Raw genomic sequence first — 7462 nt, 5'->3', positions numbered from 1 at the left:
TGGTCAGCAACTGCATTTGTCCAAGTACAAAGGGTAGTTCCTGTTGTTTGGACACAAATTGCTGCTGAAGACATTCTGAGTGAAAACCTTGACCATAGTATGACTCAAGTGAACGAACTGACGCCAGTCTGCTGACCATGCAGAGAGGGCTGGGAGGGGAGATTAGGAGGCTCCTCCGTTAGCAGACTGCAGGAGCCAGAACCAGCTAATTGGTCTTTCCATTAAGATGGCCAGCAGGGGAGACAGACAAGTGCGTGCCTTGAAGAATCTGCGAGTATAGCATCCTCATGTTCCTCCAGATCATGCAATTTATACTTCTTTCCCCAAATTGAAGTTTTATTTTTCTCAAAATTCTCGACAACACATAACCATTCTAATGCCATCCAAGTGAGAGAAAACAAAATCGTTCCCATGTTCCTTATATTTACTTTCCAATACTGCTTTGTCTCCAACACTGAAGTTTTATTCTTTGTTCATGCAAGAAACAAAATTGTGTCTGTCTCTAATTCTTCGTTCCTTCACTACTCTCTATATGTTTATCTCAGTATCTAATGCTTTCTCAACTAAGCGCAACTAAGCTGATGCTGGAAGGTTTGCAAAGCCCTTAAGTGAATTATGTGATGTAACAAATAATTATTTCTTTCCTCCTTTAGAGTCAAAGAGGCACTAAGACCCTTAAAATGGACAAGACCCATTGTTAGGTGTCCAGTTCTAAGGCATTAACAGGTCTGGCCTTGTATCACTATGATTAATGTTTGTTGTGTTCTTGGGGAAAATAAAATAAAATGAAGAATTTTCTTACATTTGATCGGAACGAACGTAATTAAAAAGTAAAATGCTACTACTGAGTCTAAGAAGAAATCAATCACTTTAATTGGAAAGAAGATTCGTTGCCTCTGTTGGTAATTGGGCTCTTGGTAATTTAAAATCGGAATCCATGACAGTTTGTGATAAATTGGCTCCTTTTGGGCTGAAGAATGTAAGAAGTTCTAATTACCCTTGGATTATTCCAGAGTAGATGGAAAAGCTTGATCAAAGAGATATCAAGAGAGAGAAAAGCTAGCAGTAAGCATAGAGTTATTGAATTTCTTTTTAAGAAGCTAAAGGGTAAAACAGTTCATTTGACATGACATAAACAAGAACTTGGAAATCCCAGATATGGAAATTGGATTTTCTAAGAAAATAGAAAACGGCATGTTAGAAAAAGTTTAGGTATACAAAATTTCTATAGTTAGGTTATAGAAATTAGCCTTACTTGTCAGCGCATGAGAATATTGACAACTTTGTACCTCACTTGGGGAAAAGTATGGATTTTGCACTTTGAGTGTTTAAATGTATAAGTAATTGATTCTAAGTTTAAGGAAGTCCAAAATGTTTTATTCAAATGAAAACAGTTTAGTAGACATGTAGACAGGGCCCTAATTAATGAATTGTTGACTCAGTCACTGTTGGTATTCTAGCCTTTGTCTCTATACCAATTGTCTAAGAAAACCTGAGGAATAAGCTGGATTCTAGGTTGATGCACTGGGTTGTAAACTTATTTTGAATCATATATGTTTGTTTTATATATCTGTGTAGATGTACACATATGGGTAGGTAGAATTTCAAACTTACAGAAAAGTTGCAAGATTAGTACAAAGAACTCATATATGCTTTACCCAGATTCACCAATTATTAACGCTTAGCTTCATTTACTGTGGCATTCACTCTCTGTATAGATATTTCTTTTTTCTGAACCACTCAAGGGTAAGTCAGAGACATTCTGCCCCTTTACTTCTAAAAAATGATTTCCTAAGAACAATGATATTCTCTTACATAATCACAACAGTTTTTAAACATTGATGTTATTGACTAATCTACAATCCATATTCAAATTTTGCCACTATTCCAGGAACCAGTCCATAATCATGCAGTGCATGTAGTTCCCACATGTCTTTAGTCTTCAGCTTCTTAGTTCTTCAGGTTATTGGCAGTATGTGGAGTATGGTCTAGCTGTTGCACAGAATGATCCCCAATTTGGGTTTGTCCTCTGTTTTCTCATGATTGATTCAGGTTATGCGTTTTTGGCAAAGGGACCGCAGAGATTATATTATATGCTTCTTGGTGCATCCTAACTGGAGGCACCTATTGTCTGTCTCATTGGTGTCTTGATTAAGGTGGTGTCCATGAGGTTTCTCTACTGTCAAATTATTTGTCTCTTTGTAGTTAATAAGTAATTTAAAAGAACAATCTAAAATATAAGGAAAGGTATGCAAAAGGTACATCAAGAAGTCAAAAGGCAACAGTTGGAGGATATATAATCCAGGAGCCCTGAGAGTAAGAAATACACTTTGAAAATGTGAATAGTATGGGCAAGTGTGCTTTTAGTGAACCAGGAAAGGAGGAAAAGAATATGATCAGGATATAAGGATTCACTTGTAGAATTTTCCTTCACTGTCCAGCCAAGTTTGTTTATTTCTCAGTAATTTTACTATCACACCACTCTGGCTACACAGACCTTTAAATCTAATAGCAGGATCATGAACCTCACAGCCTGATTATATTTTGAATGATGTCATATAACGACCTAAAGTTGCTTCTGATGACTCTAGCAAAATAGCTTTCAAGAGAAAAATAAAACCTTGGTCTGCATCAAGCAAGCCAGGTAAAAAGCCAAAGCCATCTTAAGCACCTGAGAAGTGAAACTTAAGGCCGAAATATAAGAAATGTTAAACGTTATATGTTATTCTGGGAGGAAGGGAATAATTATCCAGCAGAGTAAAAGGCGGCTAGAGGCTGAATCATTCCTTCCTGTTTCTTTCCCCTACTCAAACCATAGTTCCATTAGGTTGAAAGTCTAAGGGTTGAAGCAAAAATCTTCAGAAATTCTTGGGAAATGACAAGTGAGCAGGTTAATAACCTCAGGTAGCAAGTGCTCTGCTATAAAATGCACTGGGGAAAATACTTCTGAATTTCTGATGCATTTAATTCTAGAGCAATCTTAATACATTTTTGAAAAAAATATATTCACATTAAGGCTCTAGTTGACTGTCACTGGGTCACTTCTCCCATTAAGCTGTGTCCAATTCTTCCAGCAGCTCATTAGTCAGAACTTTATTCAGTATTTTCCATGAACAAGGTTCTTATGGATACAAAAGCAAGCCAAAAATAATCAAGGTATTAAATCAATTAGGATTTTGTTGGTCATGATAGAGAAAACTTGATCCAAGCTGACTAAAGGGGGCGGGGGAAGGGAATTTATTGGTTGATTGGTTGATATAACTGAAAAGTCCCCAAAGCAAAGCCAGCCCAGGTATGGTTTGCTCCAGAGGCCCAATATATATAGCCTTTGGGTCCACCTTTCTCAGACTCCACACCTTTGCCCTCCTTTACATCATGTTTCACGATAACCACCATGGTGACATTGTCTCTTTAGAATAGCTCCCATGTCTCTGCCTTCTTAGCCAGAGTGCTCAGGCTCGCTCTGCTTGAGCTGCTCCAGGTCAGGTTTTCATTCCTGAACCAATTACTAGGGTCCGAGGAAGGAATGTGCTTCCTCTAGATGGCTAGAATACATCACTGCCAATCCTTGGAGCCAACCACGTAAACCATGTGGAAGCCCACACAGTTTGTCAAGTAAATTCTGCTTTCTGTTGCCCTCATGGAGCTCACGGCCTAGTCTGGGATGCAGACAATAAACTAATACAATATATGAAGTAAAAGAACACAGTCATGAAACTACGTAAGGGAGATATAGTCTAGACTGGTAGGTGGGGAGTAACATTTGCATTGAGAACCAAATGGTAGAGCAGGGGTTAATCAACAAAAGAGATTAGGGGGGTATTTCTATAGATTAGTGGTTAGCACGTCTTCTTTACATGCAGAAGGTCTTGGGTTCGAGCCCCAGTGGAGCCAAGGCCCATACCCTGGGCACAGCCCATACCCTAGGCATGCTAGGCCCCCTGAGTGTGCCAGGCCCCAGATACACCAGGCCCTGGGTATGCGCCATAAGCACATGGGAGGAGACGCCCTGCCTTCAGAGATCCAGTTTTTAGGGGGAGACAGCAATATCCATAGGTCAGGGGTGGAAGTGGAGGTGGGGGCAGGGGTAATTAAAAAAAAGAGAGATTAGAGAGACGTGAGTCGCTTGTGATTAGGGGGACATTATCATTTTATTTTCTCTGGAGAGTTGGTATATAATATTTAAAATACTGAACAATCAGTATGGTACCCTGTAGAGGCCACAGTTCCTAAGGGTGACTGCAGGAAAGCACCAGTTGGCTGCAGGTGGACACGCAACCTGGGGAGGGAATGGGCAGGGGGTCAGATGAGCAGCTGGCATTGGCCCACTGTAGTGCCTGGGCCACTCGCTTTCCTGCTGGATCTGAGACCAGCAGGGCTGAGACTTGAACAACTACTACTAACCAACTACGATGGAAGTAGATAGACACGTAAGTACATAACTTGTATGGCCGCAGAGGTGTGTGTCTGCTGGATTTCAGCCCTGAGTAGACCTCCTCATTCTTCTGGGTCTCTTCTCACTGTCTACCAACCATCCGTTCTTTCTTATTTGATAGTAAATGTTGACTAAACATATAGATGACTATATTGGTAGCATGGGAAAATAATCTACATTCATGCCTGATTGATGTTGATAAGATTTTGCCCCAGAGCAAATTAACAAATGCTTCCTCAGATTCTGCAGAGCGTCTTAAGCATCGATTCTCAATTAGAGGCTTCTGAAAGTTGAATCAACAACTGCCCAAGGTTTGCAAGGTGAGGGGATCTCAGCCTGGAGTTACACGTTGATTCCATTGTAGAGTTTTTAAAACTCACATGAAGAAATAAACTAAGATCTGTTTATTTCTAAGTTATTATTACTAAGTTAATGGACATGTTTAAAAAATCATGAGATGAAGCATTAATATCTTGATTCTCTTCTTGTAGGGGTAGAAAATTTGAGCCTGCATTCCAGCGTGGCGACAATTGTCTGGAACCAGTAGACACTACCTCTTTAGGTGGCACTGTCTAATTTGCCTTTTTTCCACCTTGCCTTCTTTTTTCCTATTTGTTATCTATCTGGCCCTTGAGTACTGGGTCTACACGTAGCAAGCGTTAAGGTTCCTATTAGAAAACCATCTCAAGGCAAAAAGAGTTAAGACATTGGATCATCCTTGGCACCACCTTCCCCCTCCCACCCCATTTTAACCCCTGCAGCAGAGCACAAACTTTAGAGCTGTGTAAAGGCTCTCAAAACTGAGCCAGAGCGACCCCCAGAATAGCTGATGTTCATCTGTTAGCTGTGCGCATGCCGAAAGCATTAATAAATCATTTCCAGTTACATCTCTTGTCATTTTCCTTTAGTCTATAATTTCCTTCTCCAAGTTCCTCTCTTACAGCCTGAAACCCAGAACTAACCCCCCCTAGCTTGGATGGGTATTATCATCAGCCTCCTTTTAGTCTCTAAAGCATATTTCTTGTTTAGGCCTGAAGTCCAGTCCTACAGGTAAGTAAATACTCCCATCCACAAGTCACTCCTCCATCCATCCAATACAGTCACATTTACTTACTCATTTAACTAAATGCAGAGCAGTATTGACAAACCATTATCTTAAGCGATTTGGAGCCCAGCGGGGAAACTAAAATGTGAGTAATCGGCATACTCTGGGACAAGTGCTCACTGGGTAGGATTGCCAGATAAAATGCAGGATGCCCAGTTAGAATTGCATGGTTTGTTAAACCTGTTAAACCACCAGGGAAAGTGTCAGGTGCAAGACAACACACGCAGGAGGACCTGGGAGGCTTCCAAGAAGAAAGCCTTTGAGGCCAACGCGAGTTAAAAGAGGTTAGAGGATAGGGAAGTGTTCCAGGAAGAATATGTTGTTCTGTTCATGTGAAGATGTGGACTTAAGCAGCCCCAGGAAATTCAAGGGCACGGAGTTCAGGACAGTTAGAGCATGGAGGGTTAGAGAAGCGAGTCTCAAAAGGGGACGCTGGTGAGGCAATAAAATTCTGCCATTAAATCTGGATTTGATCCTAAGCGCTGTGGGGCCCCATTATGGGGCTTGAAGCAGCAGAGCATGCAAGATTTGCATGTGAGAAAATTCCTGGCTAGAGTATAGTGGCTGGTGAGAAGGGGAGTCTGGAGACAGGAGAAGGGAAAGTGGTGCCTGCTGCGGCAATAATAGTGAGCGATGGCAGTGGCCGTGAGGGAGAAATGGAAGAACTACCTAGAGGGTAGATGATGAGATGTGGGAGATGAGGGAAGGGGAAAGGTCAAGTATGACTTATGTAGTGACTGAAAGACAGCTCCACTCAACGGGACAGAAAACACAGGAATGCAGTCCTTTTTCACTGCTCTGCTCTGTCACAGGGCTGACCCCCGCAAACCCCACGTCCAAGATTTTCTTGACAACTTCCCCCCCTCCTTTTAATTCCCCCCACCCCCACTTCCATCCTTGACTTATGGATGTTGCCCTTTGCCCCTTAAGAACTGGATCTCTGAAGGCAGAGTACATCTCCTCTCACAGGCTCACGGGGTGGAACCAAGGCCTGGTGCACCCAGGGGTATGGTCCGTGGCTCCACCTGGGGCACGAACCCAGGACCTTCTGCATGTAAAGCAAACGTGCTATTCAGTACACTATGGAGCTACCTGCCAACTTTTCTTCAGGGAGGGTCCAACCATTGGCAAGAGATTGGAAGGCAGGAGGAAGGGAGAAGCTGGGGTATTTCTCCCTCCGCCTCTGCAGTAATCAGGTAGCAGGGCTGGTGGCTGCTTTGCCTCTGTGTCCCTGCCTCACCAGGCAGCTGCTCTGTTTGCGTTTCCAGCTCCTGCCTGGCAGCTCTGGCTCTGGCTGTAGCAACACCACCTCCCTCTTTGCCCTTCCAGTCATGAGGTGGCTGTGGCTTCAGCTGTTGTGACTCTCTGGGCTGTCCTACCAATTTGTTTGTCCTTTTAGCTTTTCCATTACCATATGAAATTTGCTGTATCGAGCTGCATGTCATGGCTGTTTTACTGAGTGGACATGAAGTTATATGGGCCTGCTGAGTTTGAGGTGCCCATATGAGACATTTCAATGGTAATGTTTAACAGCAAGTCACATATATAGGTCTAAAGCTGCCGAGAGTAGGCTTGAATGCAGACAAATTTAGATGTTAATTAAACCCAGGGGCGTGGATGAGATTTTTCAGGGAAACGATATAGAGGAAGAGCAAAAAGCCTGGAGAAACAACACAGAGAAAGATCTGCTAAGAAAGAGATTAGGGACATGGTGTAAAAGAAAAAAACTATCATGAGGGTTGGGCAACACAGATACAAATGAAAGATATTGTCAAAATAGAGACATTGTTTAAGATGGTAACCACTTGGAGGTCACATGGGTAAGGACTTGGGGCACAGGAGGCTGAAGTGTAGTTTGGAGGGGAGCAAATAGGGGCAGGTCAAGAAATCCTGCTGTGAAAGGAATAAAGAGGAGCAGCGGG

This window comes from Rousettus aegyptiacus, unplaced genomic scaffold (genome assembly GCF_014176215.1).
Source record: "Rousettus aegyptiacus isolate mRouAeg1 unplaced genomic scaffold, mRouAeg1.p scaffold_m13_p_3, whole genome shotgun sequence".
Classification (NCBI taxonomy): domain Eukaryota; kingdom Metazoa; phylum Chordata; class Mammalia; order Chiroptera; family Pteropodidae; genus Rousettus; species Rousettus aegyptiacus.
This window is presented reverse-complemented; position numbering follows the sequence as displayed.